The sequence below is a fragment of the Argentina anserina genome, chromosome 5 (genome assembly GCF_933775445.1).
Source record: "Argentina anserina chromosome 5, drPotAnse1.1, whole genome shotgun sequence".
NCBI lineage: Eukaryota > Viridiplantae > Streptophyta > Magnoliopsida > Rosales > Rosaceae > Argentina > Argentina anserina.
In genome coordinates, this window is record NC_065876.1 from 28391727 (window position 1) to 28404854 (window position 13128).

Below are 13128 nucleotides of genomic sequence, written 5' to 3' on the forward strand. Positions count from 1 at the left end.
TCTTCTTTTTCTCCTTTTAGCTCTATTTTTATGTTGTATACTTGTATATATAAGTAATCTGCAGCATGTTTGATTAAAAAGCATGTCAAACTTGATTTGGCAGCTTATTTCGTTACACTAAATAAGAGCATAGTGTTCAAATAAAATTAGGGGATTGAAGCCTCAAATTCTGATGATGAAGAAGAGCATGGCCAGCTAAAATTGTGCCACTGTATTGACCTCTCCGTAAGTATGAACAAAAACAATCTCGAAAGTTAGAAGGTTAGCCATGTGTGGAGAAGTATGAAGAGCTAGCATATTGTATAAATTTATTATCGAGTATATGAAATTGTAAAATATGATGCAAAGCATGAGAAACATTGATTCAATGTCATAAACTAGGTTTCTCTATTTCTCGAAAAACTTTACATCAAGAAAAAATAGTGTCAACCAACACAAAGTGATCAAGTACACAGTTGGTAAGAGTCAACCGACCATTATACTTAAGTTCGAATCTCGTCAACTCTGATTGGAGTTTAAATACCTATTTTTTTAGAAGTAAAAATATATTAAATAAATCAACAATATAAACTGAGGAAGAACATAGTGGTGAATGTAACTGCCACACACCCCTCCCTACCAATAACCAACTATTACAATTGACAAGAACCCAAAAAAAAGTTCATTTGTAACTTAAAACCTTCAAGAAACATTAAATATCTCCTCACAACCAATCTCAAGAAGATAACCGCTCCAATTAATAAGCATTATACACCAAAACCGCCAGCATATATGTTAAAGACAACATTCCCCATTATATCGACACCAAGAAAGAACCGACGTCAAAATAATCCATGAATATGACAAACACCATGATATGGCACACCCAATGACACGACCGTCATCCAACCCACTAACACCCTAAACCCTCGCTCAAATGAGAAGGGACGACAAAGCACCTAAAACAAGGACATAAAAAGACCTGGGCCAAATGACCCAAGCCACCTAAATTGACCCAATCCCAATCCCAAAACGAGCCTGGCTCTCCACAAAGTCCCAAAGAGAGAAGTAGCACCAAGATCCAGTTGACAAGCCACTCTTCGTCCGACCACAACACCGCCGCCCTATCATCCATGTCGGCAGATGCCATAAGAGTACCACTCGAGACCATGACGGTGAGACAACCACCTACAAGAGATCAATCAAGCAACACTTGCATCAGATCCGACCTAGAATAAATACCAAGGAAGTAACCAACGCACTGCACTTCCCCAACTCCGACCGCCGCATCAACACCATCTCAGTTCGCCACCATAGACCCCAAACGAGAACATCATTGCAACCGCACTAGGAGCCGTCGGCCTCTCCTAATCCACCATCATCAACCACCCATGTTAGGTCACCAACGTCGTAACTCCCGTCCAACGACAATGTTAATGGATGCGCTGTTGTAGAGAATAATATTTTTTTTTGCAAGAAACCCTAAAGCGATCCTATTTTGGTGAAGCTCATGGAAGTTCGTGTCTCAAGACCTACTGTTTGAGTTTAAATCTCAATCTATTATAAGTGGTTGCATGAAAATATTTTAACATGTGACATGGACGCGATTTAATTAAGGCCTATAAAGCCATTAAAGATACTGCTTTAATTATATATATATATAAAGTGTCAAACATTCAATAGTACATTAACAATTGATCAGAAGAGAAAAACAAAATACAGTAAAATGTGGTGAAACTAGTAACTAGGATTGTCGCCGCGTCGCCCATTAGTATTCTCTTTAGGGTGTTGAGTCTCAACTCGATCATGAAACTCATCATGGAAAGATTGGATTGCCCATGCTGATCAAATTAAGCGGCAATCTTGATAATCAAAGTGAATCACAAAACTGAGAAATAAGTGAAGTGCGTGATTAAAAGTTTGAAGACGTGCTGCTACGTACATTCTGAAAAGAAACAGATACAGTAGCAGATAGAGAAACAAACACAGCAGCAGATCTCTCCTGCCCAAGATCAATAAGCCAACAAAGAAGAAGAACAAACCAGAAACCAGAAAATACACACAGAGATGAACTGAATGGAGACTTTTTTACTCAAAAACAGATTGTACAGGGCTGTTCTCTTTCTTCATCTTCCCAGACCAGCTAAGCTACTTCTTAAATAAAACAAAGGATAATTCTAGACACATAAGGACTCTAGAGACATCTAGTAAGTGATACAACATAGATAATGACACCATATTAAAATACATGTCTACAACATAAACTTTTCAGATTCCAAAAAGGACTTTAAAATCAACACTCCCCCTTAAAGTTATTTTTGGAAATCAGCCCCAGCTTTGAACGCAAAAACTCGAATGGACCTTTAGATAGGATCTTTGTGAAAATGTCTGCAACATTGAGCTCACTCCTCACTTCCTTGTTATTGATAGTTCCATCAAGAACCTTCTCCCGAATGAAATGATGTTGAATCTTAATGTGTTTAGTTCTAGCATGGCATACTGGATTATAAGCAAGCTTAATAGCACTTTGATTATCTCCAAACAGATCAGTAGCCTTGTCAATTTGATAATAAACATCCTTGATGAGTCTTCGCAGCCAAACACACTCTTGTGCAGCAAGTGTAGCAGCCTTGTACTCTGCTTCTGTTGTAGATAAAGAGACTGCATCTTGTTTCTTGCTACACCAAGAAACACTTGTATTATTGCAAAGAAATACATAACCAGATGTGGACCTTCCTTCGTCTAAATCTCCACCAAAATCAGCATCTGTATAACCATTCAACAAGAAACCACCACCACTTTTGTAAAAGAGACACAGATCAAGAGTAGAATTGATGTACTTGAGAATCTTCTTGGCTGCTTCTAGATGTGGTTTCCGTGGCTCTTGCAAGTAGCGGCTTACGAGTCCAACTGAAAAAGCAATATCTGGCCTTGTGATTGTCAAATAGAGAAGGCCACCAACAAGGGAACGATAGGACTTAGCATCTGGTAAGAATGATCCTTCATCCCTCCTTAATTTCTCACTTGTGTCAAGAGGAGTAGATCTTTTCTTACTCAGTTTCAGCCCATATTTCTCAATTAGCTTTTTTGCGTAACCTTCTTGTGATAACATAACACCATCCTTCATATTTTTCACTTCCAGGCCAAGGAAATGGCTCAGCTCACCAAGGTTCTTCATATCAAATCGAGTAGATAATTCTGCCCTTAGCTTGGCAATCTCAACTTCATCACTTCCAGTCACTATCATATCATCCACATACAAGAGAACCACCATATGCAAGTCTCCATCCTTCTTAACAAAGAGACTAGAATCCGCCTCAGTAGAATGATAACCACAAAATTGTAAAAACTCAGCAATTTTTCCATACCATGCTCTCGGCGCTTGTTTTAGGCCATACAAGGCTTTCTTGAGTTTACACACATGCCTGGGATGACCCTCTGATGCGTATCCTATAGGTTGCTCCATGTAAATATCCTTGTCAAGATCACCATATAGAAACGCATTTTTAACGTCGAGTTGCCATAGCTTCCAATTTTGAGAAGCTGCCAAGGAAATGACAACACGAACCGAAGTCATCTTGGCAACTGGACTGAAAGTCTCTTCATAGTCTTCTCCATAGCTTTGAGAGAAGCCACGTGCCACCAGTCTAGCTTTAAATCTATCTACGCTGCCATCAGCCTTCCTCTTCAGCTTGTAAACCCATTTACATGTAACTGGATTCACATGCTCGGGTTTTGGAACAAGATCCCAAGTCTCATTCTTAATAAGAGCATTCATTTCTTCATCCATGGCTTGTCTCCATTGATCACTTGATTTAGCTTCATCATAACAAGTAGGTTCTTCATCATCAATTGGTCCTGAGAAGAAACAGGAATAGGTGCTTGTGAAGTTTTCATCTCGATAACGGGCCGGCTTAATGATAGTTCTTCTTGGTCTTTGATTTGCTACAACACTTGCATAACCATCTTCAGAAGCTCTTTCACCTTCAATCTCTGCTCCATTTCCATAATTAATGCTCCCCCTTTCACCTTGCTGCATATCAGATGAAATCATAGTAGTGCTAGGAACATTTGAGGATGTTGGCAAATCCACAAATTCATAGTCTTGCAGCCTTGACTCTCCACTAGCAGCTGCCCCATAATATGAAGTAATCTCATCAAAAACAACATCTCTAGAAACAACGAAGCAGTGAGTTGTTGGATCCATGCACTTCCAACCTTTCTTCCTTTCATCGTAACCGATAAAAATGTATTTTTTCGCCTTTGCATCCAACTTCCCTCTCCTTGACTCCGGCACATGAACATAGCAAATTGAGCCAAAGACTTTGAAGTGCTTTACACTAGGTTTTTCTCCAAACATCAACTCATAAGGTGTCTTCATATTGTTTGGACTCAAAGGCAACCGATTCATCACATAAGTTGCACACATCATACCCTCTGCCCAAAGAGCTTTAGGTAGGTTTTTAGCATGCAACCAGCTTCTACATGTCTCCGTGAGATGTCTAATTTTCCTTTCGGCAATGCCGTTTTGTTGTGGAGTCTCTGCACATGAAAGTTCCCTTCTTATTCCAAATCTGCGACAAAAAGAGAAGAACTCATTTGAAATAAATTCTCCCCCATTGTCAGTTCGCAGCCGCTTAATCTTCAAGCCTAGAACCCCTTCAACATTTTCTTTGAACTCCTGAAACTTTAAGAAGGCATCTGATTTGTGCTTAATACAATAAACCCATGTATATCTTGAATAATCATCAACAAGTATCATCAAATAACGAAAACCAGAAAATGAAGGAGTTCTAGTAGGACCAAATAAATCACCATGAATGCATTCCAAAGGAGCCTTGCTTCTGGATTTGGAGATTCCGAATGGTAGACGATGAGACTTCCCGAATTGGCACCCTTCACACACTTCTTTGCTGGGAAAAGTTGTCAAACTAGGCAAGCCATTCACTAAGTTCTTTTGAACCATAACTCTCAACTTAAAAAAGTTCACATGCCCCAATCTAGCATGCCACAAAGATGCATTCTCATTGCAGCTCACTTTGTCAATATAAGATGAAGATGCAGACAACACAAATGTGTCTTTTACCCTTCTACCAGTATGCACAACATCTGCCTTTATAAACTTAACATTCCGGAGAAATTTAACATCATGTGGCCCAAACAAAACACTATAACCAGCATCCACAGCATTTGGGACAGAAAAAAGATTTTTCTTCATGCCAGGAACATGAAAAACATTATTTAGGGTGATAGAATCGTTACCTCCATCATTGATGACCACAGTGCCTTCATTCTCAACCTTGTGAACTGTATTGTCTGCTGTCACCATAGCTTCATTTCCAGTGTGTGGTTGTAACATGGAGAGCTTTGATTCATCACCGGTTAAATGATGGCCACAACCGGAGTCCACAATCCAATCATTCTGGAAATTAATTGAAGCCAAGGCATTTTGAGTAGTTGATTCCACCACCGATGACGGGCCACCATTTTGAGTAGTTGATACCATGAAACATTTCCCCCAACTATCTTCATCTTCATCACGACTTGAGTCATGAGGGCCACCATTTTTCCTAGCATAATTCCCTGAATTGAGCTTCACATCACATAACCTTTTGATATGACCAGGCCTACCACACCGATGACACTTAATCTTCTTCTTGTAATAAGAGGAAGATTCACGAGGTCCATCATTGTCATGCCTCTTAAACTCCTTCTTCTCAAATCTGAAATTCTTCTTTCCATGAGCATAGAGTGCCTCCCCGGTGTTGGAATTGCTTGATAGTGAAATCCCAGCCATTTGTCGTGCTAGAGACTCTTGAGAAGACAACAGATTCTCAAACTCTTCCAAAGACGGTTGCCGATCCCATCCTTGAATTGAAGTGACAAAAGGAGTGTACTCCTTTCTCAGCCCACGAATAATATGCCTTCTCACACGAGCTTCAGAAATAGGTTCATCTGAATCCAATACTGAAATTTCCGAACACAAATTTTTAATCTTTAAGAAGAACTGAGAAATTGAAAGATCACCTTGGCTTGAATTGGCTAGTTCATTCTCCAACATTTGTAGCCGTCCAATGTCCTTCTTGTTGAATAGCCTGTTGAGAGTCTCCCAAATACCATTTGCTGAAGTGCAATTCATAATATGATCGAACAAGGCAGGAGAAATGGATTTCTTTAGTGCAAATTCTGCCTTTGCATTCAATGTTGTCCACTTCTTCAGATCTTCAGCGTTTGCTTCGATGTTCTCCGGCGGAGCTATATTAGATCCACCAACAACAGCCCATAACTCTTCTCCAACCAAATAGGATTGCATACAAGATTTCCACATCTTGTAATTTGATTGGTTGAGTAGCTCTATGCCAAGGCCGACACTCCGACTCGAGGACTCCATCTCTTGCACCAGCACTGGTTAATCTTCAAACACTGATTGATCTTCTTCTCCAAGGGAATGACACAGTACCTACCAGCCCTTGAGGCTCTGATACCATGAAAAGAAACAGATACAGTAGCAGATAGAGAAACAAACACAGCAGCAGATCTCTCCTGCCCAAGATCAATAAGCCAACAAAGAAGAAGAACAAACCAGAAACCAGAAAATACACACAGAGATGAACTGAATGGAGACTTTTCTACTCAAAAACAGATTGTACAGAGCTGTTCTCTTTCTTCATCTTCCCAGACCAGCTAAGCTACTTCTTAAATAAAACAAAGGATAATTCTAGACACATAAGGACTCTAGAGACATCTAGTAAGTGATACAACATAGATAATGACACCATATTAAAATACATGTCTACAACATAAACTTTTCAGATTCCAAAAAGGACTTTAAAATCAACACATTCCATACTCATACGATTACGCACTAGAATTATCTAACCGGGGTGGGTGGTGTGCTATAGTGTGAAAACATTAGACTAAAAATTTTCGATTGGCATTTTATCAAGTTACTGAAGTTAAGGTTTAGAAGATAATGCAATATGTTCGTCTCAAACAACAATTGATTAATCAATAGGAGGTGTCATGTACCAATTTTGCTTTTGTATATAATAAAAAAAGTGCTAGGATAGATGTGGAAAATATGGTGGAATGTGTAAATTAGTAAATATTACACACTTTGAGAGGGAGTTTTGACATTTGACATTTATAAGAAGACTGAGGCAGGTCTAGAAAAGTCCACCTTAGGTCAGAATTGTTAGAAGCATCCATCCGTAGTCAATAGAATCGGTCTGTCAAAACACTGACCCTTTATTCCTTTCAAAAACACAGGCCCTTTTATTTTGTGTGAATTTCTACTAGTCCTAGACTCCTAGATATTGATTGATTCAACAACACAGCTAGCTAAGCATTTTGAACTCTTTTCTCCGGTTTCATGTTTCTGTTTTTTGTATAGAATATTTGCAATAACTCAAACTATCTCCATCCAAAATAAAGAAACAAACAAAAGATGCATGACCTTAATATTGTTAGTATTTGGTTCAAACAAGAAATATGATGGCCTTCGTTCTCTTTAATTAGCTCTAGCTGCCTTTGTAATATTACTAGCTATTAGCACGGACATTTGAGTTTATCTACTATATATCAATGTATGGTATACATCCCATATCCGACAAGTTGACAATATATATCATTTTTCTGACACTACTCACAAAACAATATCGACCACCGGATGTGAGATTAATATATATTAAAATTTTCCCGTACATTTTGTCAAGAACTTATTGCCTGCTTGACAATGCCCTCGGCTATCCTCCTTAGAGCCTCGGGGCTACCTAAAATACAAGGCTTGAGAAGCGCTCTTGCCTTCCAGTCGACACCCGGCTCACCAGGGTGCGGGCTAACCTCACCACAGCACATACAAACAATTTCAGCATGAGGTCCAACTTTTGCACCCCTCGGCAAATTAAACTGATACTTGCATGCTGAAGACCAGTGGTCTTTCGATAGACAGATAAAACAATATACGTCATCAGGGTGGAAAGCCCTAAATGTTCCGCCCTTACGTCTTGATTCTTTTAGCCTTTCCTTCAGCTCTGCGATAAAGAGGGAAAAAGTTAGAGGTGACCACATAACAACAAACAACATACTACAAGTATCGGTATCTATCCTCTTAAGTTGAGCAAATTAGGAGACCTGGATCATATTGTTGATGAAACTAAAGATTATTTAAATGATAGACTGACACATATCTTAAAAAAACTAAAATAATCCCATAATTTGGCACAATATTCACATAGCTTCTGGTAAAGCAGTTAGAAGGATTGAAGCAGGCTGTCCATCTTTTTTTGCTCAAGCTATGTCTAGACTTGTAAAATAGATCACTTTGTATACACCCTATGAGTCATGACATACTGGTCCAAATCTCATGCAGGTTAATTATTACTTCCTGGGGACTTTTTACTTCATGGAGACTTTGTTTTAGATCAGTTTTACTCACTATAGAACTTTTTTTGTGCTACTGCAGGTTTCTTGGTAACAGAAAGCAGAGAGCATTTGTCTAGAATTACAACTACTGAAGAATGTCCAGGCCAGTTGCAGTTCAAGTCCTCAACAGTGGAATCAGTAAGCCCTCTCTTGCATTAAAACTTCAATTTAACATATTCTATTCCTATCACAGTTTTTTTTTTGACATCAATTTCGGTTATCTCATAAATCTGAACCCGTGCTTGCTTAACAGAGTGATAACAAAATATAGCTCACTGTGATCACAAACCATCATAGTTCCACAGAATTAGCATCCTTGTATGCCTATGATTACAAATAATATACATTAAAATAATGTAGATCCTAAAACTTAAGCCATCTCTTCTCTTTTTCTCTACTGACAACCGCATTTGAAGCAGAAGTCTGAGCTGTCTCTGCCTCTGCCAAGGCTTTCCGAGTTTCAATCAATTTTCTCATTGCAGCCTCATAAACCACCTTCTCTTTTTTGTTTCTACTCACCATTTCTTCAAGCTTCCCTACTCGTATCTTCAACTCCTTCACTTCCTCCACGTACGCCACCAGATCCCGCCTATTAACTTTCTTGCCCTCCCCTGACCCTTTGTTCTGCGGCTTCTTGGCTGATCCAACATTCAAAGCTTTACCATGCATGGCAAGTTGGCTACTAATAAAGCTAAACATATCAGGTGTTGACTTCATTTCTTTTGCTGCTCTTGTCAATGCTGCAAACTTCTTATCACGTTTTCTTCTGCCACCTCTGCTACGCTTCTTTCCTTGATCCCCTTCACCCTCTTCCTTTTCACTAGATTCAACAGCATGATCAAGAGATTGCTTTGGTGGAAGGACCTTCACAGAGATGGGATCTACAATACCCTGTCCAGATGCACCTAGACCTATTCCTTCAAGGTAACCCATATTGGCCATCATCTTGGAAGCAATACCACGGGTGTGATTCTCCCACATAGCAAATGTGGCTGTTTATGTTTGAATGCCCCTCTGCAGTAGGGTGCTTTCAAGAAATCCTAAACCCTGAGGGGCATCATCTTCAAATTCACTATAATCAGATTGTTCTGAGCTAGAATCTTCTTCATCACTTATTTGAGCAAACTCAGATAATGTTATAGCTTCTTCTCCAAGATTTGCAGAGCTTCCGTCATCTTGGAAAACAACTCTCCCAACCCCAAGTCAACCGTCCCATGATTCAAGTTCAGCTTTTCTCCAAACACCATCTTCACCATCTGAGACTGCCCAAATTCTTGACCCTACTAGTGACTTCACCCACACGGTTGGGGTATATACATCTTCAGGGAGGAGAGTGGAACATCAACTCCATGTGATAAGCGGCAAGTACTACCAAATCGACAACGTTTTGTAAAAAGAACTTGCAAATCAGCATGTTCTCAGAAGTAGGGTTGAGGAAAGCAATTTTTGCGGTGTTAAAAGCATCCAGTCCTATAACTTGACCGTTGTACCAATGTCCATCAGAGTGAGGGAACCTAGATTTTGATCCAACACTGTAACTTGGTTCATCAAGACTCTCTGTTGGATCAAGAGGCTCTGCGTTGACATCCTTGTTGGCGTGTTGAGAAGGACCCAGAGCTTAATCGACTTCTTGTAATAACCTTGCACGCTTTAGGTGCAGAAGCCCTTCCTCAGCATCTTTAATTGCCTGAATAACCTCCCCTTGGAGAGCGCGGAGCTCGGGATTGGTGGGGTCGGAGACTAAGGCGTCGTTGAGGGTTGCTAGAGAGTCTCTTTGTTCTTGCAATTGAAGGTCCAGCAGGTTCTCCAGAACCCTCTCATCTTCACAGTCCTTTTGTATGCGAGAATTTTTAACATTGGCTTTGTTTGCATTACTTATTCAAAGGACTCCTGACGTTGCTACTTAGATAACTCAAACTGCCTCTTACATTCAATCTATAAGCCATAACAGTTGGTGATACTCTAGATGCGATTCCTTTGAGAGACAGTAGCGTTAAATCATTATAAAAAAACAACGGATTGAGGTGTGCGGTGAGGTGCAAGTAGGCACAGCTAATGAAAACATGCATGTATGTGGTAATGAAAAGATACATCAAGTTAACACCCAGAAGAACAAAACGTTAGACTAGAATGAACAAATTAAGAATGCCACAAACCCTATGGGATATCTATGAGGAAAGTTAAAAGAAGACATACCAGGAGTCAGGTTGGGGCACTGAAAAGTTGGGTGCCAATCTGGATTAGGGCACATCCTGCAAGCCAGAGAAAACTCGCCAATTTTGATGTAATTAGCCAACGGTGGTCCTTCTGCCTTGTTACCTTTCCCTTTCTTCGGTTTCTCATTCTCTTTCTCTTCAGCCAGTTTCCCCTTCCCTTTCCCTGTAACACAAAGATTAGTTAGTTGAATCAAACCATGGCTCCGGCATGATCGATGTAGATAACTCATAATCAAAGTCGAAATTACATACCACGAGCATGCATATAGTCTTCGGGGGCCATAATTATACAAATGGGGACATGAAGCCTAAATCCCTTATTACAAAGACACGAAGTTCTACAAACAAGTATCTAACAAAACACCAACTAGCAAATGACACTGCTCTAATTGCGACTTTATTTACTATAAAACAGCGGTGACATAGTTGAGAGCATAGTAGATATGTACCGTTGAAAACAATGAAACATCGCTTGCATATCCTAATGTCAAATAAAGCAGCTCTCATCCTATATTGTCGCTGGAAAATTTATCCGATGACACTTAATCTCATCATGTCACTAGGCGGCAACGACCATTTGACGAAACAAGAAACTCGTCGCTGATCTAGAGCATACAAAGCACAAAGAGTACACACACGGACACGAAGCCGACTCGTCCTACATAACTATGAAGAGAATAACATATTACCCTCCCCAATCTTCAATACTATCACCCTCCCTAAAGTCCAAATATCGAAATTTAGATTAATTGTGGGAATGAGTTTTTAATATAAAAAGTGCTAGGATATATATGAAAATATGGTGGAAATATCACACACCTTGAGAGGGAGTTTTGACATTTGACATTTATTTGAAGACTGATGGTGCAGGTCTAGAGAAGTCCACCTTACGTTACAATTATATATACAAGCATCTACACGTATAATATATTATATACATCTACACGATTCTGTATCAATTCATGTCCGTCTTTGTACATGTACGTGTTTTTTGTCTTGTGTATAGGATTGTTGCAATAGCTCAAACTATCCCTCTCCAATATAAAATACAAAGAAAATTAAGGTGAGTAGTGTATATGGTTCGTTTCATCAACCAAAGAAACATATAGTCGCCTTCATTATCTTTAACTCTAACTGTCTTTACTATCTAATTTCTTTCACAATTTTTTTTCGAGACAATATCCTGAGGCAAAAGAACTTGAAAACTAGGATGGCTCATTTCAGTATGATTCGATATATGATTCCGACATGTGATTCGATAACCGATTCCAACAAGAGGTAGAGCTAACTACAGGCAACATGGTAATAACAAAAATTACTAATTAAGGAACATGCTACTTCAAGCTAACCTATAAATCATGACACCAGTCATACATTATATATTATATATATACTATATATTAGCCCATCTAATTTCTCAATTCCCTAGTTTAGTTAATCATTTGATGCAGTGGCGGAACTAGTAATAAAGAATGAGTAAGACTAATTTTATGCATAAAAATGTTTTTTATAGAAAATTAAATATCTATAGAATTTGAAAGAATATATTGTAATTAAATAAAGATAGTGAGAAAATGGATAAATAGTATAAATAATTATAAATTTATTAATTGAAAATAGTAGACATAGTTGTAAAATATAAGAATTTAAAAAATAGAAAATGGAAAGAATTGGAAAGGAGGAGAAATAAACATGAATGAAAAAAACCAAAAAGAAGAATGTGAGAATCTTACCCAAGACTAGTCCTACCATAGTGTAATTGCACTTGACCTTTAGCCAACTCCACCAACTCAAACTTCATTACATATACTAGGTAATATTTGAAAGCTATTTTCGGCTAAGCTATAGCTCTATTAGCCCGTTAAGTGGTTATGCCCCTACTTTGACGTGTGTGAAACCCTCAATTTATGTATTGCAAAATATCTGCTTGGTCACTTTGACACTGAACCTAAGTCGGAGAGCAACACCCAACTCAACAAAAATATTATAATAGTTTAATATATGTAGTTATCTATATTCTATATCTCCACTACTATAATTAGATGCCCTCATTTAGTGTCAATAGTTTCACCAATTATTTATTTTTAGAAAATTAAAGAAAAAAAGCACAATTGATTTAGCATAAAAATATTGGTTATAAAGAGTTTAGTAAGAGAGAAAATAGGGATTTATGAGATAAATTTATTCATTTTTATAATTAATAAATATTTTGTAATGGTCTGGATTATAAGGACAATTTTATTTGTTCACAAAGTTTTTTAATCTATCAGATAATTTTTGGGAATTAAAATTGTTTTGGCTAGCAAACCTGTTTCATATATTTTGAAATTTATCTTTCAATGATAAGCCAATAATTTACTCGTGATCACCATTCATTACTGCTAATAAATATACGGCGGTGGATTAATGTATTCGTACGTAAGATGGACGCTTAGTTCAGAATCTACACTCATCCTCGGACAAATACGAAAGGCTGAACAAGAGGAGCTCACGTGGGTCCCGCACCCAG

General features: G+C 38.5%; 1 protein-coding gene and 1 pseudogene across 1 annotated transcript in view; one reads left to right on the forward strand and one right to left on the reverse strand.

The window, feature by feature from the left end:
• The window catches only part of LOC126793659 (ATP-dependent Clp protease proteolytic subunit 5, chloroplastic), a 135434-nt gene that overhangs the window by 73676 nt on the left and 48630 nt on the right, over window positions 1-13128 (forward strand). The window lies entirely within an intron of this gene.
• On the reverse strand, window positions 8756-10902 carry LOC126795894 (zinc finger CCCH domain-containing protein 22-like; annotated as a pseudogene).